Source organism: Phyllobates terribilis, unplaced genomic scaffold, assembly GCF_046119375.1.
Source record: "Phyllobates terribilis strain yellow unplaced genomic scaffold, ASM4611937v1 Scaffold_5__5_contigs__length_657084704, whole genome shotgun sequence".
NCBI classification, from domain to species: domain Eukaryota; kingdom Metazoa; phylum Chordata; class Amphibia; order Anura; family Dendrobatidae; genus Phyllobates; species Phyllobates terribilis.
In genome coordinates, this window is record NW_027362765.1 from 410,521,878 (window position 1) to 410,541,761 (window position 19,884).

Here is a 19,884-nt window from a genome sequence, read left to right on the forward strand (position 1 = left end):
GCACACATCTTGGTTTTGTTTTTCCTGACTGTTTTGTCAAAGTGCTGTGTTTTTGCAAAATGCAGTGAATGTCACTTCTTTCAGCTTTTTTACAGCGTTTTTCACCCATAGAAAGCAATGGGCAAGAGCAAAAACTTCAAAAACTCAGCAAAACCTGCTTTTCTGACATTGCCTCTTTACTGCCAAGAGAGCAGGTTTTGCCTGCGGAAAAAAACGCAACATGTGAACATAGCCTTAGCCTAAATGTTCAGTTCAACAGATTTTCATCAGGTTCAGATTTCTATAATTCAGCATCAACATTGTATTTCAGGAGTGCACTGCTCCATAAGTTGCTGATTTTCTGGTTAAGGGGCTGGAACTTCTGGTTGACTGACAGTCCAGGCGAGTAGCATCATCGTGCTGCTGGTGTGAACAAGGGCTGAGGAGAGGTGGACAGTACAGCAGAACTGCTCATCGGGATTTAGTACAAACGTGCGCTACCAAGATCCGGGCCCCGTTGTATGAAGTGCCCATGTTCAGCCATCGCCCCCCAGACAACAGCAGTAGCTTATGCCCTTGGTAATTGGCAAGAAAAAAAAGAGGAAAGGACTGAATTTTTCACAATTGTTCTCATCATCCTATTTTTTTTTTTAATATGAAAATAACCCTTTAATCTTGCATCATTGTTATTCTCTATGCCCCGTTTACGTTTTGTACTGTACTCTCTATGAACCTGAACATTTTCCTTTTGTAAAGATGACTCAAAAACCTTGTGGTGATTTTCATTAGCAATTACACACTCTTCCTCCTTGTCATCATACAGGAATGTTAAATGGCAGTGCTGCGTGTCATTGTTTGGGTGGTGGTTAAAAGTGTACGTTTTGCGAAAACTCTGGGAATGAAACCACATGGATGTTTTATAGAGAAGAAAAAAAAACAATTGCTTTCATAGAACTGGTATGGAATGGGATTTGTCACCAGAGTTCACAATATAGACGGCAAACATTATTAAATAGATCTCTTAGACCCGATGAAGCTGGTGTACTTATTTTGAAAATCTAATTTAATTGTATGTAGTTTTGTAGCGTGAAAGCAGATGACTGATCCTATTTAATGCCACAAAAGTGCCTGTTGTAGTTTTTTATGTATACAGCAGAAATTAAAGGGAACCTGTATCTGATTCATGTTGCCCAAACGTGAATTGAGTTCAGGAGTCCTGGATGTATGATGAACTAAGTCGGAGTCTGGATTTATGATTGCAGCCAGTCGTGTGTGTGTGTGTTTCTCCCTGAAACGCTGTATAAATATATGGGAGAGACCTGTCAATCACATGCGCCATTGCTGGGAAAAGCCAGGGGGCGGAGGCGGCGCTGGACTAGTCTCGTCTCCAGCCTTGGTCCCCAGCCGAATCTTATAACTAGATTTTCACTGAAATGCTTAAAACATTCAGAAAAAAATATACCTGGCTGCAATCGTGCAGCCTGTAGTTTGGGCAGCATAAATCAAGTGACATGTTCCTTTTAAATCTCATAGCGTGGGAACATTAATGATAATAGACGATGAATAGTGTGTTTATTAAAGCTGTATGTGCACAATTTATAAAATTCATTCTTTACATTTAGATGTAGTTTGTTGTAGATCAGAAATGTAAATTGGGTAGCTCATTAAATTAATATAATTTACAATCTGGAGAAATATTGCACGAGTAGCAGTGACAAGAGACGAGCAGGGCATATGGTAAGGCGTTGTCCTGTTGAGACAACATGTTTTTTTTTAAAACTTTTGCAAACTGCTTTACATATCTTCTACTTATCATCTGGTATTATGGGCCAAAGATGCTGAAACTGTTCTTTTATTATTTTTTCTCGAAATTGATGTATGATCAGACTTGCATCTCGGGAGCCTGTAGTCACCGAATGTGTTCTCTAAAGTCTCATTCAGAAGCCCTTTTTGTTTTTTTTCTTGTATGTCGGGGGAAAAAAAAAAGACTGATTTCCAATATATATTCTAAGAAAAAACTGAAACCATGCCGGGTGTGCAATTTCTGTTCCCAAGCTGTGCTCATCAGTTTCTGCTGTACACAGCTGTGCTGCTTTTGTCCCCACCGCCGGCAGATTTCAGACGTCCTACATCGCTTCCACTCTCTACTGTATTCTCCATGTGTTTCCAGAACACACAGGACTGTGCAAAAGTTTAAGGCAGGGGTGGAATAAATGCTGCAAAGTAAGAATGCTTTAAAAAACAGAAGTGTTAATAGTTTATATTTATCAACTAACAAATTGCAAAGTCAATGAAGAAAAAAGAAATCTAAGTATTTGGTGTGGCCGCCCTTTGCCTTCAAAACAACATCACTTCTTCTAGGTACCCTTGCACAAAGTCAGGGATTTATAGCATTACAGTCAGGTGTATGAGTAACCAATTATACCAGACAGGTGAGAGTGATCATTTTCATATGCGCCTCCTATTCAAAGCAATAGGCCAGGCGGATGTGTAGTACCAAGCTTCAGCCACTACAAGTAGACAGAGCAACTCGTCAAGTGAAACTTCTGCTGCCGCCACCGATAACAGCTGATCGTCAGTGGTATCGGGTGTCGGACGCTCAGATAGGATAGGTCATCAATGTAAAAGAAGTGGACAACAACCTTTTGACAAGTAGATATGAGCAAATCTGAAATTTTGTTTTTTTTGCGGCTGCTCTCGAACCGACCGTATTTCATTTAGTTAGAATAAACTTGGTCCGAATTGAAAGTGCCCCGAGTCTCGAAAATAACTTTAAATATGTTCTGAGGTCGCTCCAGACCCCAAAGCATAGGCGTTAAAAAAATAAATAAATAAATAAAAGATTATACTCCCCTGTCCTGCTATCACAGCTCCCTGCTAGGTCCTCTGCTATTGTTTCCGGTCTGGTGCTGACGAGGCCTCATGTGGTCACTTGGGGCATGACGCGTGTCATTAACATCTATAAAATGCGTTGTGACTGTATGTGGCTTCTAGAGCGCCGGAAGATCCAATGGGGACCCAGAGGATAGGTTGAGACCTAGTATAGGTGAATACAATTTTTATTTTTTTAACCTCTTCCCGGCCCTCCAAAGAGTCCAGCAAAATGGTGGCTGACTAGCCGCCAGTTTGCTGTATTGAATCCCTAGATTTATAGGGGTTGTCCCATGAAAAAAAGTACATTTTAATTAATACATCTTGGAATAAAAATAATTTCCACAATTGGATGTATTTAAAAGAAAAAATGTTCCTGTGCTGAGATAATCTTATAAATGTGCCCCTGCTGTGTACTGTATAATGGCTGTGTCTGACCGTACAGGAACACTGTCTGATCATACCACATCTCCTGGGCAGAGGAGGAAGAAAAAGAGTATACAGACATTACAGGATGGGATCACAGCCTATTCTTTCTGTGAGGCAAAACATTTCCCTTCCTGTTTTTAAGCAATGTTTTACCTCTAAGAAAGAATCCGCTGGGTTCCTGTGCTGTCCTGTCTGTATACTCTTTTGCTTCCTCCCCTGCCCAGGAGATGTGGTATGATCAGACCATGTTCCTGCACGGTCAGACACGGCCATTACACAGTACACAGCAGGGGCACATTTATAAGATTATCTCAGCACAGGAACATTTTATTTAAAACACAACCAATTGTGGAACTTATTATTATTCCAAGATCTATTGATTAAAATGTTGATTGAAATTAACTTTGTTCCTGGGAAAACCCATTTAAGTAGTTAAATACACACACATTTTGGAGTTGTGCCTATTGAAATGTTGGGTAAACCAGAATCTGAAATTTCCCGTAAATTGATAAAAAAAAAAAAAAAAAAAAAGTGATTCATTATGAATTGATTAGCTCATATCTTTTAACGAGGCTACTCAGCATTTTATATCTAGGATTCTGAATAATAAAAAAAAAAGTGATTGTAGACTTTGCTTTGTCATTGTTCCCAGGAGCGTTCTGAATCATTGATTTGCTTGGATGTATATTGTTCGCTATGTGTTTCCGTGATTTGTTAATGCATGACCACACATATATTACCTATTTTTCCCTTCCTTTTTAGATAAGAGGATCTGAACACAGCTGTTCTCCAGTTTCACTATGTCTATAAACATCCTGTCAAGCTCCTCTGGAGACTCCTACAGCGGCTGCACTTCTGACAGCGAGATGCATTTTCTGGTCATCTGTGAAGGATAGTCGTCACCCAGACATCGAGCCTTGTCACAGAGCTGACATATGGGGACATTAAATCCAGAAATAAACCTGCTCTGTTATTTTATAGAAAGGATGTAGGAACAGCAAACAACCACAAACTTTAATTTATTAAAATTCTACTTTTTTGTTTAAACTACAAAAAAAAAGTATCTTGCTGCTGCGTAGTTTACAGGTAATAGACTAAAGCTATGAAGCCTAACACTATGAGACAAAAGTATTTAATCTAAGCCTAAAAAAAAAAGATAAAAACAAAATCTGTCAAAAAACATTAAGTTCTTATGTCAACAAGTCATAAATTACGGCAAAGTTTCTTTCTGCACAAAATGTTTCTTTTCTGAAATCTCTACCAAAGGAAACTGTAGTTTTAATTAGTAAAAGATATTTATTTAATAAACCGCTTTCGGATGTTTTTTTTTTTTTTAATATCTAAAAAAATATCTAAATCCTAATGTGAATTTTAGTGAATTTTATGTATTCGCTAATGTACATGAAAGTTTTTCAAACTTGTTGGTTGATTTTTTATTTTTTTTTTGGTTTCCTCTAAGCTTAGTAAAACGTATTTTATTTTTAAATGCTATTTAGTTTGGTTTTCTTTTTGGATGTTATTTTATAGTTTACATACATTACATTATACTGTATATATTTCCAGTCAATTTGTATCTTCGGAGCCTAAAGTCACAAAATGTTCACTGGTAAGATTTTGTGCAGCCAGTGTAAGGTTGGGGTTAGACAGATACTTTGGCCGTGACACAGGTCCCACGGCCAAAGGTGACTTTGAGCCACTGCTACATCGCAGGATATTGGAGGTGAATGGGTGTGCATTTTGACTCTCAGGGTACTGTGACCGCAACAAGCAAGACTCAAAAGTAATAACCCACTTTTTTGCAACTTGTCGCGGCTTGCAACGTGACATGAATCGCCTGCATTATAGCAGTCAAAGTCGCTGTCTAACTCCAACCTTAGTAAATACTTGTTTGTATTCCACAAATATAGGACTTTTTTTCAGAACTATGTTGTGCTGTTGCTTCTCCTGGAGATTTCTGAATAAACTTACTTTTGGGATGTTCACCTGCATTGTCCGTCACTGTCACAGCGCTGATAGTGTCAGACTGGTTTCATAAATCTGACATTCACGGTCTCTATACACTGGCCTCAGGTCTCCTGACATTAACTTGACTGCTTCATAGATATATTGGAGACTGAGTTCAGGTCAAGAAACCTTCAACCATAGCAGACATTGTAGTATGTACTTATTGAATGTCATATGTGTGAAACCTGCCTTAAGGGGGTATTCTCAAGTTGTCTCTTGAGCAGTTCAGAGCTATGCAGTCTCCTTACTTCCTGGTTTCTGGCAGGACAGGCTCTCCTTGAGTGACCGCGCTGGTGAATAATAGAACTGTAGTATTACAACCCCTGGCAAAAACTATGGAATCACTGGGCTCGGAGGATGTTCATTCAGTTGTTGAAAAAAGCAGATCACAGACATGGCACAAAACTAAAGTAATTTCAAATGGCAACTTTAGGGCTTTAAGAAACACCAAAAGAAATCAAGATAAAAATTGTGGTACTCAGTAAGGGTAATTTTTTTTCAGACCAAGCAGAGGGAAAAATGATGGAATCGCTCAATTCTGAGGAAAAAAATATGGAATCATGAAAAACAAACACACAAAAGAACACTCCAATACATCACTAGTATTTTGTCGCACCACCTCTGGCTTTAATAACAGCTTGAAGTCTCTGAGGCATGGACTTAATGAGTGACAAACAGTACTCTTCATCAATCTGGCTTCAACTTTCTCTGATTGTTGTTGCCAGATCAGCTTTGCAGGTTGGAGCCTTGTCATGGACTATTCTTCAACTTCCACCAAAGATTTTCAATAGGATTGAGATACGGACTATTTGGAGGCCATGACATTGACCTTATGTGTCTTCTTTCAAGGAATGTTTTCACAGTTTTTGCTCTATGGCAGGATGCATTATCATCTTGAAAAATGATGTCATCACCCCCAAACATCCTTTCAATTGATGGGATAAGAAAACTGTCCAAAATATCAATGTAAACTTGGGCATTTATTGAAGATGTAATGACAGCCATCTCCCCAGTGCCTTTACCTGACATGCAGCCCCATATCATCAATGACTGTGGAAATTTGCATGTTCTCTTCATGCAGTCATCTTTATAAATCTCATTGGAACGGCACCAAACAAAAGTTCCAGCACCATCACCTTGCCCAATGCAGATTTTCGATTCATCACTGAATATGGCTTTCATCCAGTCATCCACAGTCCACGATTGCTTTTCCTTAGCCCATTGTAACCTTGTTTTTTTCTGTTTAGTTGTTAATGATGGCTTATGTTTAGCTTTTCTGTATGTAAATCCCATTTCCTTTAGGCAGTTTCTTACAGTTCGGTCACAGACATGGACTCTAGTCTCCTCCCATTTATTCCTCATTTGTTTTGTTGTGCATTTCCTGTTTTGGAGACATATTGCTTTAAGTTTCCAGTCTTGACGCTTTGATGTCTTCCTTGGTCTACCAGTATGTTTGCCTTTAACAACCTTCCCATGTTGTTTGTATTTGGTCAAGATTGTAGACACAGCTGACTGTGAACAACCAACATCTTTTGCAACATTGCGTGATGATTTACCTTCTTTTAAGAGTTTGATAATCCTCTCCTTTGTTTCAATTGACATCTCTCGTGTTGGAGCCATGATTCATGTCAGTCCACTTGGTGCAACAGCTCTCCAAGGTGTGATCACTCCTTTTTAGATGCAGACTAATGAGCAGATCTAATTTGATGCAGGTGTTAGTTTTGGAAATGAAAATTTACAGGGTGATTCCATAAGTTTTTCCTCAGAATTGAGTGATTCCATAATTTTTCCCTCTGCTTGGTATGAAAAAAAATTACCCTTACCGAGTACCACATTTTTAATCTTGATTTATTTTAGTGTTTCTTAAAGCCCTAAAGTTGCCATTTGAAATTACTTTAGTTTTGTGCCATGTCTGTGATCTGCTTTTTTTCAACAACATTAAACAACTGAATGAACATCCTCCGAGCCCGGTGATTCCATAATTTTTGCCAGGGGTTGTAGAAGAACTATAAAGCTCAGTACAAGTTCTACTATAACACATTCAGCTATTAGTGGTTTGTTCTGGCGTGTATACTTATCACTGTAATTATGACTGGAGTGCGTTTTCTGACTCTGGTGCATGGGCAGTCAAAAGAAGTGCCAAATTCATTAAGAGGAGCATGTCTTAAAGGAAACCCTTTCACCAGGTTTTCCCAATATAAAGTATGGCCACCATATTTAGGGAGCAGTAAGACGGCAATGTACAGACTGGCCAGTGACTCTCCCGACCTGAGCGTGACAGCTTCATGTATCTGTGCAGCTGTCACGCTCGGGACGCGAGAGACGCCGACCAGTCCATGCATTGCATTCTGATCTCTGTTTGATTTATACGGCCGTCTGACTGCATCTTTAAAGTCTCTTTTACAGCACTCTAGTAGGCTGTTTCTATGTCCTCAATCCCCTCTGCTTTGCACAAAAAAAAGCTTGTATTATACCCACAGATGGGACGGTCCGATGGCCATCTCTAGTCTTGATCTGGTGCCTCTTCTCTTCCCTGTAAAATATCGCGCTTTTGCTCAGGTGTACTTCTCTCTGCCCTGTCGAGGTCAGAGCAAAGTACTGTAATGTGTACCCGCTGTTAAAAAGGCCAAAGAGTTCCCATGACCCGGACTTAAAGCCAATGCATGCGCAGTTCAGTACTTTGCTCTGCCCTCATCAGGGCAGAGAGAAGTGCGCCTGCACAGGAACACCATTGGGAGGCACTGTGTGGATGACATAGGACACGTCATACATGAAGCAAGCAGGAGAACGGAGATTGTAGGAAGAGAGAATAAGAGGGCAGGCGCCAGATCAAGAAAAGTCACTCCTATCAGACCAGACTGCGCCATCCGGTGGTAGAATAAAAGCTCTTTTTTTTATGTGCTATGCAGAAGGGATTGGGGACATACCTACAGTATACTAGAATGCTGTAAAAAAGACCTTAAAGGCAATGGCCGTACTTTATATTGCCAAAACCTGGTGACCAGTTCCTTGTAATGAATCTGGTGCATATTACTCCAGTGAACCCTTAATCAAGACTGAAGTACAAAACTATCACAAAAAATGTCTGCAACGGCACATGACCGACAGACAAGAAGAGATTCTGACAAAATATAAAATTAAAACAATTTTTATTCAATATAGAAAGATAAAAGGGTACATAAAATGAGACATGAGGAACCAGGAAGATCCAGCTGAACAAATCTTCTAAAATCCATATTTTATTGGGTCATGCAAAAAATATTAAAAGTCCACCTTGGAGAGGAACAGCAAACGCGTTTCGAACTATACAATGATTAAGAACTTATAGTTCGAAACGCGTTTGCTGTTCCTCTCCAAGGTGGACTTTTAATATTTTTTGCATGACCCAATAAAATATGGATTTTAGAAGATTTGTTCAGCTGGATCTTCCTGGTTCCTCATGTTTGTCTGGTAGCACTCCTGGCTCCGTGCTGTTGATCTTCTAGGTGGGTGAGCTGATTTTTCCCTTTCTTTTTCTGCCATAAAATGAGACGAGGGAAAGAAAACCTCCAAAAAATCAGAGGAATGGAAAACACAATGAAGTCCACTGCGTGCAAGTGAAATACAAGGGCATTCTGACAGGAAAAAACACCTCAATGAAGTATAAGGTAGAACCCAAGCATTTAAAGGGTATGCCAATCCGAGGATCACTATATCCTGGTGTAGCGCAAGTGCGACAAGGGAAGAATATCCACAGAATGTATACCAAATAAGAGTAAAGCTAAAGTGCAGCAAGGCCAGGGCAGCTATAATAGATGCAAACTGAAGCCTAAAGCAAAATATACTGATAGGATTATTGCCTGAGGAGGAAAAGATTAATACCTGGTATAGAGGTGGATCCTGACGTGCTGCGGACCTGATGTGTCTTGATGAATCTCCCCCACACTCAATGTTACATGAAATAAAGATATTAAAGGAATAAAAGGTTGCAGAAATGGAAAAGCAGTAGGAATAACAGGTTGACCTAGTGTAAGAAGGTGTAGCTGATCTGTGTACAGACGAATTAGTCATGCAGGATAGGAAGACTATTTTGTAATGTAAAAACCATGTCCACAGTACAACAATTAATCCTACCTCAGTATTTCATAGCCGAGACATAACTTGATCAAGTTTTGATTATTGGAATGAAGCTACGATAATAGCCGAAGGTCGCTCAGCAATATTGTTTCCATAAATACAATAAAAGTTGTAGGTGTTACTGGAACAGTGGAGCTCACCTCCTATGGTCGGAGCTGGACAGAGTTACTCGCATCTTAGCCATGAATTGCTGAAGTGAGAATAACCCTTTAAGGAATATTTTGAGAATTTTTTTGTTGTAAAACTGAGAGCAGTAACATTGTGGCAAATCACACTTTCTACTTTTGCAGTTTATCTGGTGCATCTTTAAAAATAATGATAATGCACAAATGTTACATTACCAGAAGCAGTAATTTGCCATCACAACCAGTAGACCTCATTATATGACATTGTACCAGATTGTAAACGGGAAGCAGGCAGGAGTGGTGCAAATTCTACCAATATCCATAAGGGCTCTTTCACGCTTCCTGATATTTCCAGTACTGGAAAGATCAGTACCGGAGATATCAGTGTCCGTGTGTGGCAACCGTGTGATGCATCACTATCATGCATACCGGCGCCTGGGAAACAGCGGTACAGTTTGCGGTGTTCCTGGGTACTGAGGCAAGTCTCATCATTGTCCCCTGTTGAGATTTAGCTCGAGCAGGGGACATTGTTGAGAGTTGTATTCAGCCCCCGCTGAATACATCAAGTGTAAATTAAGAATGAAATAAACAACAATATCCCTCACCTGTCTGAAGTTGAAAGTATCCATAATGTCCCACGTCGTAATCCATCTGTGCAACATTTGCTCATCACCGTGAGGCGACCGCTCATGTTGAAAAGCAAAGGAGAATTATTCGATACAGCAAGAGCGAGTCCCTGAAATGCAGTGAACTCACTGAGGTCACCGCAGTTCAGGGGCCTACTCACTGCAGCGAATCATTCTCCTTTGCTCTTCAACGTGAGCGGTTGCCTCAAACCACCGCTCACGGTGATGAGCAAATGTTGCACAGATGGATTACGGCGTGGGACACTGGATTCTTTCAACTTCGGACAGGTAAGGAATTTGTTTTTTTAAATTTTATTCCTAATTTTACATATGTTGTAGACAGCAGGGGCTGAATACAACTCTCAACATTGTCCCCTGCTGGTGCTGATCTCTGCAGGAGCAGGGGACAATAATGAGAACTGTCTCCAGCACCCTGCGCCAGCGAACGGCGCAAGTTGTACCACTGTTTCCCAGGAGCCGGTACGTATCACGCTGATGTCATCCGTGTGTCATCAGTGTGCACGTGTGTGGGACGTTTTGTGGCCCATGCAGCGTGCAAAAAAACCGGACATGTTAGCGTGTTTTCCCCCCGAACACACGGTCCGTGGAAACACTGACATGCGCAGACTGATTCATTTTAATGGGTCTACGTGTGCAAGTGTGTCCAGCACGTGTGAAAACTGTCACTACGCGTATTGGAAACAGATTTATGAAGTGGACCTCAAGCAGGGAGTACTTTCAGACCGAAACGTGAATAAATCTATTTTTAAAAGTTTAGCAATGCTTTACAATAAAAAATAAAATTGATAATGTTACGTAATTTGCAAGTGTGAATACGAAATATACGTTTGAAGGGGAAATGCACTCATACGTGCTGGCCTTAGATGAGGATATTTTTAGGTGCTCTCTTGGAAAGGCATAAAGACCTAATAATATTTCAAGTTTTATGTTGAAAGGAAAAACATGAAGGCTTGTGTCACCGAAAGATTAAACTATAATACTAGCTATGTGCCATAATATCTAGCCTATTCGCAGGTTTTGCATATATCTCCAACCAGAAAGTAGAATAGAGTGGATATAATATATTGAGCAAATATTAATCACATCCGCTAACCTAATCCTCTATTCTAGTGGATCTTGTTTCATGGGATTTTTTTTGCAATGAGATATTCGTCAACGAATATTCCACGTAAGACTTATTTATACCAATGACACTACAGAAAATGTGCACCGTAAAGACATATACTGTCACCTTTCTACTTAGAAGAGGAGCTTCTAGACTGTGCCCATAGGTTTGTATGCTCACCATATTCTTAATCCTTTAGATACAGATTACTTATTTTGAAGCGCCCTTAATTCCATAAACATATAATAAAGGTGCAAACCAGGTTTACACTACATAACATGCTGTACATATAACAGTGCACAAAAGAAGCATATAAAATATGATAGAGAACAATTACAGAAACGACTAACTCAACGACAGAATCTACGGCACGGTGGCGCAGTGGTTAGCATTGCAGCCTTGCAGCACTGGGGTCCTGGGTTCAAATCCCACCAAGGACAACATCTGCAAGGAGTTTGTATGTTCTCCCTGTGTTTGTGTGGGTTTCCTCCAGGTTCTCCAGTTTCCTCCCACACTCCAAAGACATACTGATAGGGAATCTAGATTGTGAGCCCCGATGGGGACAGCGACAATAATGTATGTAAAGCGCTGCAGAATATGTTAGCGCTATATAAAAATAAAGATTATTATTATTACCTGGCCTTTACAATTCTTGAGGGGGAAGGCAGAAACTGATCATATGGAAGCAGGCTTTTCTGAAGAGATGGATTTTGGGTGGTTTGGGGGGGGGGTTAGTCTGGATAAAGGAAAGCTGTCATTAGAAAATGACCTGTTACTTACATAATTTTTTATTAATTTGTCAATATTTTATTTTCTTACCGTATAGAACTCCCGCAATTCTCACACTGGCCACTGGGGACTTTTTAGGCTCTAATTTCCTGTTTCAAGAAACAACACCTGTACATAGTCACAATAGTCTGATCCTTACCCTATCTTTTGTATTGAAGCATCTAGTGATCATGTGTAAAGTTCATTGTGAAGGGAGGGGAAGCAGAGGGAGCTGTGATATCACCTATTCTGATTTGTGGATCCTTTATCAACTGTGTCTAGAGGTGTTATCTGTCATTGTAATGCTACCTTTGATAAGAAACCTTGCTTAAAACCTTAAAGGACAAGAAATCTAAGGGGAGCACGGTGGCTCAGTGGGAGCACGGTGGCTCATTATTATTATTATTACCTGGCCTTTACAATTCTTGAGGGGGTTGGTGCTGTTCAGAACAATGATCTTTTGTGCTGCACAAAAGATCGTTTCACCTGATGAAGCATTTTGCTCATTCATCAGGTGATCGTCAGCCTGTTTACACTGCAAGGTTATCATGTACGCTCTCGTTCATGTTAATTTTTCAGTATAAATGGACCTTAAAGGGGTATTCCCATCTCCAAGATCCTATCCCAATATGTAGTAGGTGTAATAATAATAATATTAGCAAATACCTCCAATTAGAAATGTAGTATAGTCTTTCTGTTATTTAGGCCTCATGTACTCACCGTATTATAGATTTGCTGCTCCAATCTGTTTCCAAACTTGGTTAATCCAACTCTCCTCTCTGCCTGAGAATTTAGTTAAATAATGACTTAAAGGGATCTTCCCATCTCCAATATCCTATCCCAATATGTAGTAAGTGTAGTAATAATAATAGCAAATACCTGCAATTAGAAATGTAGTACAGTTTTTCTGATTTGCTATGTCTTTCCTCAAGTGCAGGCATTGAAGGACCTTAGGTATCCATGGTTACGACCACTAGCAACTAGCTAACTCACTATATCAGTGATCGTAACCATGGATACCTAAGGTCCTGCAATGCCTGCACATAAGGAAAGACACCTAGCGAATCAGAAAAACTATACGACATTTCTAATTGGAGGTATTTGCTAATATTATTATTAATACATCTAGTGCATATTGGGATAGGATCTTGGAGATGGGAAGATCCCTTTAAGTCATTATTTAACTAAATTCTCAGGCAGAGAGGAGAGTTGGATTAACCAAGTTTGGAAACAGATTGGAGCAGCAAATCTGTAATACGGGTGAGTACATGAGGGCTACATAACAAAATCAGTGTACAGTAATGCTCATGACTTTTCTGTTATTTATTCTTTATATTCAAGTTGAAATTCTATTGTAAGAAAAGAAAATCACGAATTGAACAACACCACAGAAAACTGTGCGCCAATGTTTTTGCAGCAGGATAGTGGTGCTGCTTTCTGACAAGCCATGAGTTGTGTTGAGGGATCCAAATACAGTAGATGAGCCAGAGATGCAGTTACAGACTAATAAATAATATATTGGACGTGGTCATTTATTCACATACTTGTTTTAAATATATTTCAGGTGGCTTTTGCTATGTATTATAATTGTGCAATTAACCTAAGATAATGAAAGGAAAAAGACGACTTTCAGCAATATTTTGAGTTCGGAAATATTCTTGAACTCCTATGAATTTTTACACAGGACACGTCTTTGTCATCACATAATAATACTACAGGACTGGATTGATTACTAGATGGAAAATGTTTTATATGCAAAGCTCTTCTGATACCTAGTCTGCTAAAAAGAAATCGATTTTATACAGCAAATCACAATTTGTTGCAGATTATACATTTACCTTCATGTATTATTCCTTCTCCTTTTTTATCACCGGCAGCCAGATTTCCAGAGAGCACGGTGCTGACTATAAATCAGGAGATATGCATCTTTGATCTTTATGATGTCATAAAAACAACATTTGAATGCTAAAAAGATGGCAAAAAAATAGTTTGAACAGTGCACCAGTCTGTAAAACCAGTGTAATATATATTTTTAATATGGTGTATGCTAGAGATTTATGCCAGATTATACCTAGTGTTTTGCTTTACCAGAAAGGATATGTTCACACGTTCAGTATTTGCAGCAGAAAAATCTACAAAAATACTGATGTGTTGGCAGAAAAAACGCTGCGTAAAATAAGGCGTTGTTGCTGCATTTTTTTCCATTCGTTAAAATGGGTAAAAACCACTGAAGGAAGTGACACGCTGCAGGTTTGAAACTGCTTCAAATCTACAAGAAAGAAATAAGCAACACGTGCATGAGATTTCAGAAATCAAAATGCTGCATTTGCATTTTGTATGATGCAACTAGGTCATTGTGTGCTGTCCCGATATTTTCACTGACTCATTGTCACGGGTGTGTCAGGGTTGACAGACAGTCATACGGTGTCCGGCTGTAGAAGGTCGCTGCGTTTGGCCTTACAAACATCTCCCTGATCCTTTTAGGCTTCCTCTCCCTTTAGGACCCAGCGGTGATCCTCACCTTGCTTGGGGATTATACCTTTCCCTTTAGGACCCTGAGGTATTCTTCCTTTCTGCTGTTAATCAGCACTTCCTTGCTGTGTCCTTACATACACTCAGATCCTCAGAGAGTTGCTGGTGATAGCGTGTTATACCTATTCAGGCTTGGGATTCTAGTAGTCGGCTAGAATTACCTTGGAGTTCCTTTGTGTATTGTTGCCGATCTTTCTCCGGTGTCATCTTGGAGCTAAGTGTATTCCCCTTTTTGTTTCCCCTGTGTGTACTTTAGTTGGTAGTGGGGCTGACTTAGTGCTCTCCCCTCCCACTCCCTACCTAGGGCCTAGCCTTAGGGTCAGGTAGAGCCAGGTTTCCTGCTCGGCAATAGGTGCAGAACCTATTTAGTATATATAGGGGAGTCAGGTTTGTTGTTTAGATCTATTTAGGGGTCTCCACTCTCCCTTTCCCTGGTTGTAGGGCTCTCTCCTCTTTTCCAGTCGTTATGTGCTGGGTTCTCTCCATGCCTAGCGTGACACCCATAGACTGAAATTGGCTAGTTTCAATAGATCAAAAACTGAGAGATTGTTTTTTGGGGGGAGTTTTTCGTACACTTTGCCCACAAAAAATTATGGCATATGAACAGTCTCATAGTTTATACTGAGTAAGAGTTTTATCTGTGCAAAATATGGATAGAATACGTATGTGAAACATGGACAGCTATATGAGTCTTTAGGTCTCATTCACACAGTGTTTGATGTGCTACGTGTACTGTCCGTTTTTTTCACAGACTGAACACGAACAGTTTAGTTTCAATTGATATATTCACATATCAGGGGGGATTTTTTTTGCGGACCATTGTTTTTCAAAAAGAGAAAAACTGATACATCCAATTTTTGGATTAAAGTTGCCCAATCAAGTGAATGGGTCAGTGGAAAAAAATCAGCAGTCTATTTTTCACTGTGTAATTGATGGAAGGTTTGAATATTTTTTTTTCTGGTGTATAAGGGGTAACGTTTCTCCTTGTGGAGAGTGACAAGCCTGGCATGTCAGAAGAGGAGACTTTTAATCCATGCATGCTCCTCTGGGAAATTAAATAGGTGGTACTAGAGTTTAGTAGTGATGAGCGAGCACTAAACTGCTCGGGTACTCGTTGCTCGGTTCGAGAAAATTGGAATACTCGGGTGCTCGACCCGAGCAACGAGCCCAATGTAAGTCTATGGGAAACTCTAGCATTTTTCAGGCAGCTCCCCCCGGCGGTCTGCAGAGGGCCTAAAAAATTGCCCAAATCGATGGGAACAGTGCTTAAATGACATGGGGACAGCATGTGTAAGACCCTTGGAAGCATTTCTGACTCCCAGGTCACTGCTGTCAACAACGTTGTCAGAGGGATTACGTCACTTTTTCGGACTCGCAATAAAACATACCAAAACGAAACCAAAATGGATTTTCCTGGGAAATATGTTAAGAAACATACTTTCCATGACATGTACAATGTATATAAAGCTAAATAAATAACCAAAAACAAAAATACTCCTCCACACCTTGGGCTATGTTCACACGTAGCGTTTTTGATGCGTTTTTGCACTTTTGCATTGCTTTCAACAAAGACAAATGCATTCACTGGGAAATGTCATTTTAACATTTTAAAACCTTATCTGACCATGTGGTGTGTGACACATCATCAGACACATGCATACAGTGCTGAAAAGACATGGGAACAGCATGGGGAAGACCTCTGTAAGCATTTCTGACTCCCAGGTCACTGCCTAAAAGTGTGCCCATTATAAGTGGCGCATGCGAAGATGCCTCCCGCCATGAACCTGTCGTTGCAGACTTGCAACAATCACCATCTACGTCCTTGTCCCAGTGCAGCGTTCAGTTGTCCCTACCCCATTCCTTGGAATGCAAGCGCAAGTATGCAGCCAGCCACCCACCCACCCACAGGCTGCAATACTATACTGCCAAATTTTTGACAGCTGCTTGCACTTGAAATGTGGCCTTTTAGGCTTGTGGAGGCGGAAGCTTTTCATAACCTCATGCCGGCGGCGGCCGGGAGTCCATACTCTGTCCCCAGCCGCCACTGTTTCTCCCGGTGTCGTCTCCGCCTTCCACAAGCACGGGACCCACAACATTACCCATGCCCTCCCCAGTGCACTTACTGGGAAGGACCGCCTAACCACAAACTCGTGGACAGGTGAATGTGGCCAGGGACGGTACGGAGTCAGTCCACAACTTTTTTTGCTGAGAGTTGTATTTAGCTCGGTGAAAGGATTGGCATAGAGGGAAACCGTATCTACCCTGGGTGTCGTTTCTCCCAGGAAGTCCTCTAATGCAGCTTGTTGCAGAAGCAATGGCAGCCCGTCCAACATCAACTCGTACTTGTCGGTGGTGCTTTGACATACACAAATCTTTCTTTGCGCATTTAATTTCATGAATACAGAGTTGGACAATGGCCTGTTCTGCAATGCGGTTTAAGAAATAACATGCATTAGCATGTCCGATCCACATTGAAAAAGCAGCCATAGAGTGTCCGGGAACCTTCCCCCACGCTTTTCTTAGCCAGGGCTGCTTATCGGCAGGGTTGGACGGGCCCACCAGAGAACTGGAGACTCCTCCGGCCGGCCCTGGCTTCTCCTTCAGGAGAGTTCATAGTGCCGAGGTGAGGCCATGATGATGATAGAGGCCACCATTTGCTTAGTTTTCTGCTACTTGGAATGCAAGTGCAAGTATGCAGCCAGCCACCCACCCACAGGCTGCAACACTAAACTGCCAGATTTCTGGGCAGCTGCTTGCACTTGAAATATGGCCTTTTAAGCTCGTGGAGGCGGAAGCTTTTCACAACCTCATGCCGGCGGCGGCCAGGTGTCCATACTCGGTCCCCAGCCGCCACTATTTCTCCCGATATCGTCTCTGCCTTCCACAAGCACGGGTCCCACAACATCACCCCTGCCCTCCCCAGTGCACTTACTGGGAAGGACCACCTAACCACAAACACGTGGACAGGTGAATGTGGCCAGGGACGGTACGGAGCCAGTCCACAACTTTTTTTGCTGAGAGTTGTATTTTGCTCGGTGAAAGGACTGGCATAGAGGGAAACCGTATCTACTCCGGCTGTCATTTCTCCGTCACCAGATTCTGCCCATTGTCACACACGACCATGCCTGGCTGTATGTTCAGCGGTGAGAGCCACAGATCAGGCTGCTGTGTTACAGCTTTCAACAACTCAGCAGCGCTGGGAGGTTTGTCAATTAAGCATTAAGCATGTTATCGTCAGCACAGCCTGTTGCCGCTTGGCCAAGGCAGTGCTGCAGTGCTGTCAGCTTGTGACTGATGTGGTCATTTTGGAGATGGAGGAGGAGGTGCATGAGCTGAACAATGTGATTACATTGAGGTTAAATTGGTGACGCTGTTTTTTATACTAAAGAAAGATCCTATTTTGTTTTTTTTACGTTATTTTTTAAGACAAATGCATTCACTGGGAAATGTCTTTTTTTTTTGAACAATCATTTTTATTATAGGTTTTAACATTTGGATAAAGCATGAGTACAAAAATTTCACATCAAAGCTTTACATGAATACTCAAAGATAGAAAATCCCCCCTACCCTTCTCCCCTCCCAAAATGCAGCAATTTATGTAATGTATAACGTCCTCCATACCTGAAATAAAACTCTCATCTAACCAAGCAACTCTGTTTCGTTTTAATTTTTGTCCGCCCTATTGTCCATGTTACATGGTTACAAGTGTCCCGGAACCACCTGACTAGACCTTCAAGATCCCCAAAGTACCTTGAATGTCGTTTAATAAGTACCACTCGGAATGAGCAAATGGCTGAACTACTCCCACGATTTCTTCTGGTGAGCATTTTTCTTTCTAGGAATTGTCTCCACTTTTCAAAGAATTTCCCGGTCAGTTTGGTCTTATGCCTTTCTGCCTCCAATTTTTCTAAAAGCATCAGCAGTTTTAGGTTGGACACCACTTCCTTCACGGAGGGAGCCTTCTCCGATATCCAATTTCGTAGAATGCATTTTTTTGCCAAGATCATGATACTGTGTATTAGGGTGTGTCTGCGTCCCCATTGACCTATATCCTCCCCTTCAAACCCTTCTCCTCTGTAATGAAAAATCCAGAAGTATGGATCTAATTCCCAATTTCCCCCCCAGATCCTCTTAACCAGACTCCTAATACTCTTCCAAAAAATTTGAATTGTTTTACATCTCCATAACCCGTGAAACATGTCAGTATTATCTTCTTGACATTTCGGGCAGGGCCTCCTTCAGATTCCACCCTCCCCCCGAATCGGGACATTGAACCCATAAATGGCCCTATGAATAATCCTAAATTGGGTATCTCTCCATGCCTCATTAATCACGTTTTTTTTCATTGTTGCCCATCCTTGTAGGATCTTATCAGCTACAGTTATATGAAAAATTTTGGGCACCCCTATTAATCTTAAGCTTAATGTTTTATAAAAATTGGTGTTTTTGCAACAGCTATTTCAGTTTGATATATGTAATAACTGTTGGACACAGTAATGTTTCTGCCTTGAAATGAGGTTTATTGTACTAACAGAAAATGTGCAATCTGCATTCAAACAAAATTTGTGTATATCACAACGGTCAAAGTAATAATTCCCAAAATACAGTAGAAACACACAAGCTGCCACTAAATCAGTTCAGCTTCAAAAGGAAGATAAAGAGCTGGTGAATTAAAAATATAATATTTTATTGAAGTATGCACATAAAAAATAACAAGTATATAAAAGAACAATTTAAAAAGCAGGAACCTTCAAATTCCCTACGTCTAAGCTTGCCCAAATGTGTGGTGATTGCACTTGGCCCAATAAATAAATGTATAGGTACATCCTTGGAAGTAAGCACCAGCTAAAGCAGTTTTGAGAGGGCGCCTAGATGGATATGTGTCCACATTCAAAAGAAAAACAACTGAGCAATATACTAAGACCAGCGAACTTTTGAGGGAAGCATACGCAGCATTTTTGGTGGACCACTCCACCCTGACAAAAGAGAGATGGATAACAGCAAAAAAAGAATTTGAGCTTTGGGCGGAGAGAAAAGAACAAATGACACGAGCACAACAAGAGGTAGATCTAAATAGGTTCGGTGGCAAGGCAGGGAAAATGCTAGCTAATCTGGCAAGGGGACATAGACCCCTGACATTAATCCCTAGCCTGAATAAGAGAACAGGAGGCACCACCTCGGATCCTGGGGAAATAAGCAAGATTCTGGGCGATTACTATAGAAATCTATGTGATACAAAACTAGAGAAAGGGGGAGGGGAATGGTTAAAGAAGACTCACATGCAAAGTTTTTCTGAACAGGAACTAGA

The 19,884-nt window shown here is 40.8% G+C and overlaps 1 protein-coding gene across 1 annotated transcript in view; it reads left to right on the top strand.

Moving 5' to 3' along the window:
* The window catches only part of PWWP2B (PWWP domain containing 2B), a 44,764-nt gene extending 39,511 nt beyond the window's left edge, over positions 1–5,253 (top strand). Inside the window, exon 3 of the mRNA XM_073685118.1 lies at positions 4,042–5,253. The gene's annotated coding sequence lies outside the window, so the exon portion shown is untranslated. The remainder of the gene's footprint in view (positions 1–4,041) is intronic.
* The last annotated feature ends 14,631 nt before the right edge of the window (positions 5,254–19,884 follow it).